Source organism: Channa argus, chromosome 10 (assembly GCF_033026475.1).
Source record: "Channa argus isolate prfri chromosome 10, Channa argus male v1.0, whole genome shotgun sequence".
Lineage (NCBI taxonomy): Eukaryota > Metazoa > Chordata > Actinopteri > Anabantiformes > Channidae > Channa > Channa argus.
Window position 1 is genome coordinate 15,535,863 of NC_090206.1, and position 14,979 is coordinate 15,550,841.

Sequence of the window (14,979 nt, forward strand, 5' to 3'; positions counted from 1 at the left end):
CCATTCCTACCTTGGGGATGTTCATTCTGTGCATTTCTGTTGACTATGAACTTTCAGTATTGCCACAATTGCATCATACAAACTCACACCCGCCTTTGTTCAGCAAGAAGGAGGGAGAGACAGATCGCAAACAGAGAGAGAGAGAGAGAAAGAGAGACAATTGTGAGGGTGTGCTGGTGAGAACGGCAGCGAGAGACGGAGAGCAATAGCGAGTCCGTCATTATAATAGTCGATGAGCTGGCATTCCCTATGGCCACTGAGCTTTCAGTGGCTCTGCGTAAAGACTGGGAGTGCTGAATCAGGGTGAAAAACAACAGAGAAAGCAGCTAGTTTCATCAGCTGGCCGAACGTTTTACCCTAAATATATGTTGAATATACATCCCTATGAAATGTGTGTCTGTGATTTTGTGTTTTTATATAGTCTCTATGTATTCCTTCCTCCAAAAGAACGTGAAAATGAGTCATCGCCAAAGTCGATTGCGCTATTAACCAACTTAAGATGAGATCAATAGAATATTTACATTTTTACTCCTAAGTAAACCAGTTGACAGGATTATTCTGAATACCGCACTGGAGGGCTAATACACAGGTGATTTTTATTTTTTATAATGCTGTGTAACTATAAATCTATAAAGGGAAATGGTAATGTTGGTATTGAAATTAATTTATTGCTCAATGATCATATGATACATCATCATATGATACATGTATCCATGTAGTGTGATAGTGATGACCTAACCGTTGCATGCTCACGCTGTGCTTTCACTCTACACAGGTACTTCCTTTAATGTAAATTCAAGTAGATTAAACCCTTTTAGAAAAGTTAATCTCTTGCTTGCAGGATGATCCTTTTTATTTTTGTCCTTTTAACCTCCGAAGTCATTTGGTTTATGGGAATTCTTTTGATATTTTCTGTCCCCAGGGTGCGAGAGTGTTGCCGTGGTTTGAATGTGACTAATGAAAAGCACTGTGTAGTGCTCAGAGGTTTGGACACCTGAGAAAGTGCTCCACTGGCAGTTTTACAGTCTTACACTATGTGTATAGAGGCGTAATGTATGGAGAGTTTTTAATGTCTGTGTAGATTTTACAAAGAGTTCTTGTTCCTCCACACTGCAAAGAATGGGTGTAAGATGACATTAGCACTCTTTCAGATGACAATGTTAGCAATGTGCAGCAAAAATCCAACTCACTAAGTCTCGAAGGTGAACACAAAAACAGCAGTGATGTGTTAAGCTGCGCAGAACATCGGTTTTATCTCAGTGAAAATTAAGTCCCACTTTCTCTATTATTGACGATCTGTGCTACTAAAACTTTGGCTCTCACTTTCAGTTTTACAGCAACATGTCAGCAAACTTCCACCTGCTCTGCACATCTTAGTGGATTAACCCACACAAACACCTCATGGAGTTTAATGTCATTAGTGTTTACCCCCCCCACACACACACACACACCCTCCACCCCTCCCCCTTCTGTAGCTTTCTCCACAGGCTGTGGGTGAGTTTCCTGTAAGTAGCTCGCTCTCCCTCTCTTTTCTTTACCACTTCATGACTGGCTGTGGTTCTTTTGAATGTTCCCCAGCCAAAGCTTTGAACTTCCTTGACTTTGAAATCCCCAATCTACCCCAAATCTGGGAGGAGGCTCACCCCAGTCCAAGCTCCAGCTTAGCTTGCCAGTGGCAGTAATTTATAATCTTCCCACTCATGGGAAAGCAGAGGATAGGAAGTCCTATCATAAAAGATGTGGTCAAACGGGGGTGTGTGTCTTCTTTTGCATTCTCATTTTCCTCTGTTTCTCTTTCTGTCTAATATGCATCAAAACACTCAGTCAAATGTTATTGTCTGGGCCTCTGCGGTGACCCAGTCATCATTTCTTATTGGTCACTGCTAAATGAATGCACTCAGCGGACTCAATTTGACCCCTGCCTCGCTACCTCCATTTGATCTTTGACCTCTGGATTTCCCACCACATTATCCCCTTCAGGAGCTACATTGTCCATAAATGATTTGGCACACATTAAGGAAAAGGTAAGCTTCCCTTAGGCGAGAAAGATATTTCAGGAGAGAAAATGCCAGCAAGTGCCAGCGCTGTAAAAGACAAAATGTAGCACAACTGAAACTGCAGGGCAGTGAGATAATTCCCCAGGCAGCTTTTAAGGCGAGCTCTTTACTCAGAAGCAAAGACATTTGTGTCTTATAATTGCCAGACTTTGGTAATTGTGTTGTATTTTGATCTGCTTAAAAGACTGCAGCGTGAACGTACTCCACCTTAGATTCCTGTTCGTTCTCACACAGATTCTCTGATACCACCCCCAGCTTTAGATACAGTCTATTGCTGCAGTGAATGTCCCATCATCTGCCCCTTTAGAAGTTTCTATTGCTGACTCATTCAAGTGTAATTTAGGTACATTTTGTAGCTGCGTAGCATCCTCGTTCATAGGCTGAGCAGACACTTTAAAAGCTGTACTACATGTTCTGTGATCTCAGCACAGTACAGTACACAGGTACGGAGATCTAGAAGAGGTCAGAGCTGTGTGCTTTAAATAATTAAGTGTTAGGAGGATGAGTCCTATTACTAGTTCTGGAAGAACTACACGCACTAATGGCTTGGTGTTTTTTTTCTTTTTTTTTTTAGATCTCTGTTTTTTCTCTTATCTTAAGGTCTTCATTTATGTCAGCATCTATGTGTTCAAGTGCATTTGTGAAATATGCATATTTTTGCCGTGAGTTTCGTGAGAAGCTCACTTTCACATCTCCCAAGGCTAATATGTAGCTGGAGCCAGTAGCTGGTTAGCTTGATTTAATGCTTTGGTATTATATGGATTACAAAATAAGCTCAAGAGGTGCTGATAGATGGATTTTGCTAGCTTTAGACTGAGCTTGGCTTGCTGTTTTCTCCTGCTTCTAGTTATTATTATATTTACCATACAATGTGAGTGCACCATAGCACGTAATAGTCTTTTTTTAATCAAAGAAAGTTTTTTAGCTGATAGAAAAAAGAAAAGGCAAGGAGCAAATGATTAAGAAACAGGCCAGTTACAGAAGAAAATTGAAAATGGGTACAAGGGTATTACAAGGGTAATATGTTTTCTTTTTCTTCTCTTTCACATTTCTGGCTGTTAATTCATTGACTATTAGGCTCTTGAGGATTTGAAGCATTTGCGCTTTAGCATCAGGTGCTAATGAGCTGACGTGGCACCAAAGTCTATAGCTTGGCCGACATCCGTGACACTTCAGCGACACTCAACATAAGTGGCAGATAAACTTAAAGACTATGGATTTTGAACTCGCTGTTGCATCACGTGTGCACTAACCCTGCACTAGTGGGATTTGCCATGGTGTGTATTTGGGTGGGTTGTCTCAAAGGTCTTGACAAGTCTCATGCATACTTTTATAGACAATTGTATACATGAGAAAAAAGAAGAAATATGCAAAACATTTCCCAGCGATTATTGGATTAATTCCTGTTTTGGAAGAAGCAATTCATAGCATACTGACACCACCCTCAACCCTCCTCTCCTGTGCTCTTTACTCTCTCCTCTCTTATTTCCTTCAGTCCCTCTAGCCCTTCTTCTTTCCCTTTATCCCCATCATTTTTTTCCTTCTCCTCCCTTTACCCCTCATATGCCAGACTCTCCTTCCATCTAACCTCCTAAGGGCACCTTGTAACTCCGTGCAATGTATGCAATGCATCTGCTTCTGCTGCTGACTCCCCTTCTGCTGTGTTTAGACCCATTTTGCATTGCTAAATCCACAGGCAAGCTTGTGCACGTTTGCTTGAGCACACACAACAGTAAGTGCATTTAATCACATCCACACCCAAAGACCTTCTGACTCTCTTACTTGTCACATACACAGACATAAGCCAATACAGAAAAAGGAGTTCAGCTGACCTAACCTGATTTTACACCAAACACTGACAGTAATGAGGAAATTGAAAGTCTCTGCTGTCAAGTACTCAACCAAGCTGAATTCTTCAGGCAAGCAACCAGTTTTAGCCCCATACAGAGACTTGCATTCTCTCTCTCTGTCACTGTCCTCTCACACTGTCACCATAGTTTTCTCACTTTTGCTGTTTTGCATGCAGGCACACAAACATTATCCCTCCCACCTGCTTCCTGTCACTCTGTTTCTCTCTCTCCTCCCTCTCCCTAATTTGGCTCCTGGCCACCATGTCTTGTTTTAGGTAACTCTTCTTCACCCTCAGTTGCCCACAAACCTACACACGGTGCAGCAGCATATTGCTGGTGAACGGGAGACTCACAGCCTTCCAGTTTGTTTGTTTATGGGAAGGTATATGAGCAGCTTTAAATATGTGTGCCTATATGCAGTGTGTGTGTGTGTGTGTGTGTGCATGTAGGGTGAGGCACATGTCATTAGGTCTGACATGTGTGGAAAATCCTGGCTCTATCTGGAGAACAGTATGAGATGGAGCACACTTAGTCATGCCGACAACTACCAATGATGTAGTAGAAAGCTTTTAGTGTCTCCATGCACCAGTTCTCTGCTTTCATGTGCTAATGTGACTATCAGAAGTGTGCATGAATGTGTGCATTTGTGCATGAGCCGCAGTTCGTACTGCACTATGCACACAAGCACGTCCTATCAATGCATCATGCATGTGTTGTAAAAATATGTCGTGCCAGCCCATTAGAAATCTTAGTGGGTCATGGGAAAAAAACGTGATCAAATCAGTTCCAGCCACTGCGTCATGCATAAGAACAATTTATGCAGAAACGGAGATGGGAGCTTTCAAGATTTGTTGTGTCGAGTGATACAGTGCAGAGCCGAAAGATGGATATAAGTGATTTAGTGTGTATATTTGAGAACAATGGGAAAATTTGTCTACTCCACTTACCCATCTCTCTTCACTTTTTTCATAGACCCAGGTTCATTTTTCTGGGCTGTTATTCTCAGTTCAGTCATTTATAACATAATACGTATCTTATTCACCACTATTGGATGGTCTGTGTGAGATATTAAATGCATTGATTATCATACATTCTAAGGACACTCTAAAGGTGTATAACTGCCAAAGAGTGTTGTTAATAGCCCTTAACATTGAAGTTCAAACCTCATTTGAGATCGATACATACATGTTTGCTATTACAGTGAATTTTCTCTCTAACTTGTACCTAATATTTAACTTATTTAGTAACAGCTGTTTAAAATAAAGTGTATTTAATAGTCCACTTTATCTCAGAGGCTTTCCCAATGTCAAATATGTGCTACTGCAGATCTGCAAACCCTTATAGTTTCCTCATATTGTGTGTTTTAGTGCCGTATTTAGCTCAGTATTTACTTAGGGTCTAATCAGGCAGGATGCATTTTAGCAGTCTGGGGTGGCTTTTTGGTAACTGTGTTCAATGAGAGTGAAGGTTTTGCTCTCTGCTTTTGCACTGGGGCATGCCTCATGTTTCTCCCCTCTACACGACTTGTGTTTATTGCAGGAGCTCCCTGGAGACTTTTTTAAAAAAATGCCTGAAGTCACAAGTGTTTTTTTGTTTGTTTGTTTGTTTTGTTCTTGATTTGTCTAATCAGATGATTTGCAAAACCTGATAAAGGAGCAAATTGTCCCATCTCATCCTAAAATAAGCCAAGAAGCAATGAGAGGAAAAGAAATGCTAAATGTTTATGTAATGTTTAGTGATGGACGCACATGATTCGCTGTGGCGACCCCTGAAAGGGAACAGCCGGAAGGTAAAGAAGAAGAATCTGTATTAGTGTATGTGTTACGTGGTATGTGATAATGCAGAGCAAATCATAAACCCTTTTCAGACAAGTGGGGCCAACACGCAACAATGTAAGAGGATTTACATATTAATCGTCAGGAAAAACTCATCTTGCTGTTCTGATGTTATTATCCACTGGGTTCCAACCATTTTGATTTCAACCTTTAGATAGTGCCACATCATTTTCCTGCAATATCTGATGAGTAAGCACTTCCTGGTATTAATCTGCAACAATCCGTGGCACAGATCACATTTATATGAGGGAAAGGGAGGGGATCCTTTTGAGGAAACTGATGACACACGCAGTCTCTGAACATTACTACGAGGCTTAATTTAGAAATTACATTTCAGTGTCTCAGGGGCATTTGTAAGATTCCGAAGTCTTGATTAAATTGACTAATTCTAATCACACAGGAGTGTTTTTTTTTTCTTATCTTTCTTTTTTTTAGTCATAATGAAAAATCAAAGGTGCCTGGATATTTCAGAAGGTTTTGGCTTGTGGATGAAGGGACAAAGACAAAAAAGCATAACAGGAATATTTTCATATGTTTGGAATGTCAGACAGCATCCAGCCTCTGAAATTGTCCTCCACACACACACACACACACACTGACTGAAGTCTGTGCACATACATATTGTGTATACACATAATCACTGAGAGACTGTCTATTATTTTTTTATCTTTTGTTTGTCTGTGCACACGCTTCCTTTGTGTATGTGTTTGTGTGTCCTGTCCTGTCGTGAGGCTGCCAGGCAGGAACCGTATGTCGCCACTGGGAAGATACTTAGTTTGAACTAATGACACTATTGTGAGATGAACAGCACGTCTTCACCGGTTCGAGGACAACAGGGACCTCTGATTCACCCCAAACTTAAAATAGTCGATTAGTGTTCTTTGAGCTGCACCCAGGGAACAATAGTTATGGTTGGTTACTTTTCAGTAGTGAATAATTTCTAATACTGTATTTGAATGGAATTCTGACAGATATTTAGCCTATCAGTCTATTGAATTAGTAATCGAAATTATCATTTTAATTGTCATTTATTCTGTTTTAAAACTATGACCTTAACACAATGTGTTTATGCTTACACTGCCTGAAAATAGTGTAAAAGGTGTCACTCACCATGATGGATTTATACATACTGTAGTCATCAGCAGATGACACAATTATCTGCAGTTGCTCGCTGCTCTGTGAAGTTTTTAGTATCTTTCAACCAATTAAAAGACATTAAAGCAGTGAATAACAAAACCTGATGTAGTTTTTAATACTAATTACGATATTTAAACGATCTGCCTTTCAACCACAGCTGCTTTAGCATCAAACATTTTTTAAGTCTCTAAAGCAGGATTTGTTATGCTTCCACACAGCTACTCATTTTAACCAACTTGAGCTGCTGTGTGATGACAGTAGGAGAGAGAAAAAAAACAGAAATAAATAAACAGTTGAATATTGTAGGGTAAGCTGCTGAATTTCATTGTATACGCCCTGCCCATATAGTTCTGTGCTCATTAGTATTTTAAATTATAATATTCTTCCAATTGTTTTGCAGCAGCAAACAGATGGATGAAAAGCTAAACAGGGATAATTGGTGGAGAAAGTCGTCCACGTTCCAGCATTTTACTAAAGGTATAGTTTATTACAGAATACTCACATTTGATCGGGAAATATTTAATTCTATTTAAATGTATTTCTTTTAAGGTGCCTTGTCCCATTGAGAGCTATAAAACCTATGCATCCGACTTCAGGTTTTTTGTTAAGTTTTTGTTAAATATTTAGTTTTTTATTAATTATTTTCCTGTTAATTTGTTTGTTGGGTAGAATTACTAGCTTTGGCTATCATGGGGGAAAGCAGAGGTCCAGGAATTAAAAATGCTTTGGCAACCTTGGGAGATTTCCACTCCCTCACACTGTTCTCAACCATCGTGTTCAGTCCCAGACACAGCTGTCTTGGACAGAAATGTTCAGAGCATTCCTTTCCCACGAACCTCTTGCTTCCTGAACCAAATGTTTAAAAAAAATGTGCACACACAAATCTGAGCATCATTATCCAACACGATCACTCTGAGAAATGTATAGGTTAGGAGGCAGATATTGCCTAAGAAAGAGACACAGGCAGCTTTTTAACATTTAACATGTTGAAACAAAACAAAAATGTTCAGTACGTCCAGCTTCTGCAAGTTGCTGTGTATATTAAAGTTTTAAAAATATCGTCGTCTGGTGTGCATTTTCAGCAGCTCAGCTTAAACTGCATGCCATTGGAGTAAAGTTTATTTTCACTCTAATTACACATTTATTGTATCTATTATGTCCTAAAACTGTCTATTCTGAACAACGTCATAAAATCAGTCCAGAAAATGCAGCCATTGTTTTTGGCACAGAATACAAAATGTGTGTGTTTAGATTATACATTTCATGTGACAGGGAGATTGATAACATTGGTTAACAGCGCTATGCTACAATGTCGCACTCTTAAAGCTGATGAGAACGGGGAGCGCTGATGCATGCTTAATCGAATGAAGCGCTTCTTTTATGGCTTCTAAAAAAAAAACCTCATCACCTATCCTCTCTGGCCAGCGTGCCGGTGACAGCAGCAGCCAACACCCTGTCAGCTAAAGCTGAGTTTAACAGAGATGAGGAGAGGATAGCAGAGATACGCACAGCTCGGTGCAGGTCTGAGGTAATAGCATAACATACAGTAAACAGATGACGACACAACCCATATAAAGGTTTGTTTGTCGTCTTATTTTACATGCATAAAATCCATTCATACTCACACCAATGAAAAGCATACACAAGTCTGTATTTGATAGCACTAGGTTTCCAGCCTGTACTGTCCAAGTGTTTTAGTGATTTTCTTTTCGACTGCTTCTGCCCTCAGTGCACATAAAAGCCCTCAAACTAATGCAGTTACGTTGTTTTGTTTTATTACTTCATTGTCGTAAATCATCACTACAGTGAAAACACATTAGACATGATTATTGTATGGTTTTATTTTTCAATTCTGGAAATGGCTGATTTCAGTCATATAGGATCTTAGAGCTGTCAAGGAATTAAGATTTTCTCAAACCTCTGTTTACAATGAGTATAAGTATATATATTGAGCTCCTTGGGTTTTTCAGCCTGCAGCTGTATGATTCTAAAAGCATTAGAGATTCTGTTGAGATAAGACAAAGTGAAGGTTGCCAGGTGTAGATGCAACCTTAAGATAATTTTGACAATGGAAAATATCAAATTACTGAACTTTATCCTTTAAATTTTGACATTACTGACTGCAGAACCACCCCTAGAAATTAAGCTTGTATTGTGCGAAGGAAGTTCAGCTTCCCAGTTGTCTGGGGGGGAATGTGTGTTGCAGATACTGACGTAGGAAAATCAACCACACAGGGTTTCGGGAATGCAGAGAATGTGGGTTTCCTATATTCAGACACTGTCCAGAGTGGTTCCCCACACTGTAACCTTGGTGTCTCTCCAAATCAAGAATGCACAACAGTGAAGTAGGGTCTCATCTAGGGCTATGTGCATCTTTTTCTCCCCTTACTGTTCTTGATGCAATGTCCATCTCATTCTTTTGGACTTCCTGCCAGCAGCTGTCATGGTAACAAGTCTCATATATAGATGTTAAGCAGTGCAGAGAGCACTAGAGTTACATGACCTCACCTATAAATAAATGATAGTGATATGATTTACTGGTCTGATTCCTGGGCACGGTTGCTCCAATTAGATAAGGCCAACTACAGTACACATAGACTAAATCACGCTGCCCACCTTGGAGGAAGCACAACCATCTGTTAGAGTGGACACAGCTGCTTTGATACTAATAGAGACACTCTGTCTTGTCCACTGACCACTGCCAGTGAGCATGAAAGGGGGGAAGGGAGTGTGTTTTCTTGTTATTGTGCGTTTTGTGTACAAGAGCCTGTGCATTTGCCAGATACATTTTGCGCATGTTGCTGACTGCAGCCTAAGCAGAGGAGAGTCGGGGTCCTGTTCGGTTTCTGTTCTACATCTGAATGCCTCCGGGGGCCGAGTACGAAGTCACACTGTGGTGGTCAAGATAAAATGCTTCACGGTGGAACTCTCATTGTGTCTTTAACAAGGTTTCTGGGAGGCATTATCTGCTGTTTCCCTTTATGTCCACAGGCTATCAAAACATACTTTAACTGCTGGAAAAATTGAGTTTGTACAAAGGTTTTTCATTTGAGTGGCATGGAAATGGAAAAGGGATATTTGTGGCAGATTTAATAAACCATATAGCAATCAGTCAAGGTGAGCGAGTTTTGTTGGAAGGTCAGTTTAAGACTGTAGCGAAAGGTTGGAATCAAAAATGCCTTCTTGAACTACTGATTTAGAAATTATACACCGTTTTACCGTATTAGCAGGTAAAAGTGCAGCAAGTTTGTTTTTTTCTAATTCTAAAGTTTGAGTGTTTGCAGAAACAAGGCATTTGCTGGCTTGAAACCCTCTCACCCAAATAGAAAGCAGCTAACTGTGTTGCTCATAACCTTATCAAAGTCTCACAGCACCGAGACCCATTTTTGTTGTCCATGAGCTCAGATGAACTTATGTGGATTTTTCTTTTTTTTTTTAAGTTGACAAGTGTAAAGCTTTTAGCTCTGGAAGTGTCATTCATGGCAGATTAATGTTCCTGTTATCTGGTTGAAGGTTTAAAGAGATGACATGTACAGCGGCTTCAGGCTTTGAGGTGACAGAATCCAGCCAGAGAGGAGATTAATTTGTAGAATGTCAATTATTAAAGTAAGATAAAAACATGTCTTTTCCAGTTGGACTGCTATTGAGAGATTAAATAGTTCTGTTATGTCTGCTTTGTAAATTCTGGTTATTGCTGTAACAGAAAATGACAAATTTAAAATGCGCTCTGGACACATCTACTCTTAGGGACAGCACTCCAATTTCCAGAGCTGTTCAGTTTTTACAGTATCAAAAGCAGAATGAAGGATATGAGAATATGTAGGTCAGGGTTAAGAGGAAAATGAGAGGATGACAAATGTCATTCACTGCATTTACAAGCACTGAAGTAACCGTGGTACTCAGACAAATCAGCTTTCTCAGGTAATCGGGGAACGGTGGAAACCTGGTTACTGGAAATCTGCATACACACGCAGCTGAGGAGTAACCTGATTTGTCCTCCACCTCTGACTTATTTTGAAAGCCTGGCACACAGGTTTTAACTGTATAGTTTACTCACTCAGCTGTGTGTTCCTGTCAGCAGCCTTTTGTTACGCACATCCACAGTTGGAAGAAGCTGATTAGAAAACTGTTTATGTGTATACATGGCAAAGAATTTGGCGAATTCGACAGGTTTCCCTAATCCCCTACCCTGATTTTGGAAACCATCTTACCCATTTATATGACAGTCAAGAAATCATCTTTCAAGACAAAGGAGACAGTACTTAATTCCCTATAAACTACTGTGAGGACAAGAAAAAAGGCAAAAAGTGGGAGTGGATAAAATGATTAATTCATCACCGCTTAAGATTTAAACAAGCGCTCTCTTCCTATCCTGCCTCCAGCAGACCCACAGCTGAGGCCTCAGCTGTCAGCACAATAGTACAACCAGAAAATAGTAAATAGATTAACCTAAGATTTTGTTTCGCCATCTGCATTCTCAAGACTTTTTTCGGAGGCTAAATATGAGAGAACACGAAAAGTGAGATTCTCCCAGATCAGAGTTTTACTTTTGAGCCCCCTAGTGCAAAGTCTGGATGATGTGTTTGAGCCCGTGGGTGGAGCTCACTGCTCTGTCCGGAATTGTCTAGAGGATTTAAAGTGAGCGAATGGGCGTGTTGATGTTTTTATCAGGCGACTGTCACAATGTCTTCCGTTTTTTTTAGAAGCAAACTATCCTATCCTGTTGTGCCCCCTTTATGCTGTGACCACTCACTAAAATCAAAGTCAAGTTTCTCACATGATGACGCCTCTGACTCCGACAATATCCCGCCGTTTTACATGCAAACGCAACTCCAGACAGTGTCAGAGCAGATTTCTCCGGATTTCTCAGAATTCTCTAAATCCTGTCATTGTGTATACATGCATACATATTACACAGATGTGAGAGTAGTATTGATCTCTCTTTTAACCCAGCAGTATAAAGAGCATGCCCCCTCATTTAGGACTGCCCGCTTTAGATAGATTTATACTTGTACCTTCAGTTTCTTAAGGATGTTTTTAACTAGTGAAAGTGATATTCGGTTAGATTTTCTTGTATTCATCCCCTGACATCATAACCCTTTTACACAGATGCATATAATGTTCTTTAGTCTTCAAGTTGACGTTTTTGGCCACTATCCTTTTAAGGTGGACTTTTTAAAGGCACTGAACATATGTGTGGATGCATGTATCCCAATGCACTGAAAGAGTTATTATTGTAACAAAGAAGATAAAGAACATATTATTTTGCTGACGATTATGATGATGATAGGGATATCATTCCTAGAAAAAGATTTCTTCCTCTAGCCTGTATCAGTTGCCTCTTCTAGGTTACATTGTCTCAAAAGAGGGAAAATCTGAGGTCTGAGGTGCTTGTACCAGCTCAGCCAGAAAGCCCTGCATATCCACTGTTTGTGAAGTGCACATGAATTTTCCACAAGCGCAAATGTGCTGTGGTCCATGTCTCAGAAGCGAGATTATCTGGTGTGTCACTTTGCCACGAGTGATATGATAAAACACCGTCAAGGACTCTCAAAGCTGTGGGGCCGCGATGAAAACTTCACAACTGTCATTTCAGTTATTCATTGCGTTTCCACAGCCAAAGTGTGCACAGCTCTGAATCTCTGTGTCTTAAGGGGATAAAACACCAACTGCCAACACCGACTCTATCAGTGTTTCCCAGTGGCTTTTAATAACTTTATGTTTTCCTTAAAGATCAAATCTGATAAGAAACAGCAAACCTACAAAGCAGAGGGGGCCAAGCAAAATGTTTGCAGAAAATGAAAAAATGTCATTCCAGTTTTGTACTGTATATGTACTGCTTTAATATGCAGTATTTAAGTTCTCATTTCCCAAAATGTTAGTGTCTCATCTCTTGTTTGTGGCATCGTTGTAATATCTATACAGTGTTCAATAGGTGATAGGGAGCTTATCTTATACTAAAAGCCATTAAAACTACTTTGAGACTGTGTATACGGATCAATTAAGTTTTTCATCAGTTTGATAAAGAGAATAACAAGTCTGTAGTTAACATTCATCTTCTTTAAACAAATATGACCTTTTGACATCTCTTCTTCACTTTGGATGGATGCCTTGATGCTTAAAGACTTATAGGGAGGTTTAATGAGAACAGCACCTTGATTTTGGCACGGCATTTTCCGGCTAACCGGGCATCACTGACGGCTGTGCTTATCTCACTTCTGTCAGAGCATCTGTGGGAAAACAATGCTGGGTGGATTTAACATCAAATTGGATTCTTGTACTTAATTAGAAGAACATAGTGATTTCAGTTGTTATATCGAAATATTTCGGCAAGAGATCCATGCCGCCAATGTAAAAATGTAAAGCTGATATTGAAATCACTGGCCTCAGCGAGCACAAAACAGCATGAGGTATTTTATGCTTATGCACGCAGCAGCCTTATTTACGAATACAAATCATATAAAACCTTTATACTTGGGATTTTATGGACTCTACACCCAGATAACCAATAAGCTTTTTTTTTTAACAGAGATCTTCTGCACCACTTGTTTTTACATGTCAGCTGCACTTCTTATATTATATAATATTTGGACACGGCACTCTTCTGTGACCACCCGTGGGTGATATGGATCTGGGTTTGTAAATCTGCATTTCCTTTGTGTCCTATACATTTTTTAACCTTTTGTCATATTGCAGGCTAAATTAGGGACACAAAAAAAATATTTTTAAATAATAAGCATCATGCTGTTGCTTATACTTGTGTTTGCATTTTGTGTGTTTTGTGTGTGTGTTTTGTTTCGCCTATCCCACACCCCAATTAATTTATGTGCTGTGTTTGCAAGTTGTCTAAGAAACATTAAACACTAATAACTTTGTACAAGAACTTTTGACTGTATTTTATTAAACATTTTTCTGTCCTCTTTATGGAGAACTAAATTGGTTGTAAGTCATAGCAATAGTTTGCTGAAAAGACATCAGCGTTTTGCCAACTCTCCTTATTCTAGCAACGAGTCAGAGGTTTTTAGAAATAGAGCCAAGCATTGGCCTCTAGGATCCCATCAGTCAGAATGACTCAGACCTAACACACTGCTCTCCTTGTTATTACATTTTAAAAAATAGGACAAAATGAATAAACCAACAAGTCAGCAGCTAGGTAATTGTATTACAGCCAGTGTAATGTGCCTGGCTGCTACAGTACCTGTCTGTCTGTGTGACTCTCTCTTGCTGTAAGGCACTCTTTCTTTCTCTGTCTCATTGTCTCTTTCTGCACCTCATCATGTGGAAGCTAAGCAGGTATTTTGGCAAAATGAATTTGTGAATATAAAACCCATTTGCAATGGAAACCAATCAGAAAAAGAAGAAGTAATGAGAAGAACTCATCATGCTGCCGGCTGCTACTGGAGCTTGTGGGAGGTGAATGCAAGGACAGATGCTACGGACACTCTGCCTAACTAGCTGGGCTGCGTCCCTACTGTCACACATGGTATCTTTCCCAATTACTTTATTGCCAAAATATTTGCAGTACATGACTTATGTACATTTCCAAAGACAAATGGTGGAAACGCTGTCCATTAAAAAAAAAGGATATAATCCAGAGTAAATTTACTCTTCCAGTTCTAGTCTTGTAGAGTCATCTACATCAATCTGTGTGGATCACTGATGTGTCACTCATTGATTGATCCAAGGGGCTCCAGCAGGGGGCATCTACTGCCATTTTTTCCTCTTATGTTTTCTACTAGTTCTTCTTATGCTTTGTGTAGATGTGGCAGAGCAGCACAGTCAAGACATTATCAAGACATTACTGAGGTGTGGTCTTTTAAAGAAATGCGTATTATCTGCTTGGCTAAGGCCTGCTGTCTTTCCTGGAAGCATCTTACCTTTTACAGTGCTGCCATTTGGACAGTGAATTGTCATTTGGACATTAGTGAATAAAGCATACCAAGCAACTCAACAAACCTTTATTTGTATCTTAGATCTCTTTTAGGGCTGCAGATTGTCCGCACATTAGGCGACCTTATCATTGATGAGTCAGTTCACAATTGTTACAGAGCTGCACCCATTTTCTCTGGACTTGATGGTAATGTCTTAAAGGACTCATAG

General features: G+C 39.8%; 1 protein-coding gene across 8 annotated transcripts in view; it reads left to right on the top strand.

Annotated features, from left to right (window-relative positions):
* Window positions 1-14,979, top strand: part of mid2 (midline 2) — a 127,394-nt gene that overhangs the window by 67,335 nt on the left and 45,080 nt on the right. The gene's annotated exons all lie outside the window — the stretch shown is intronic.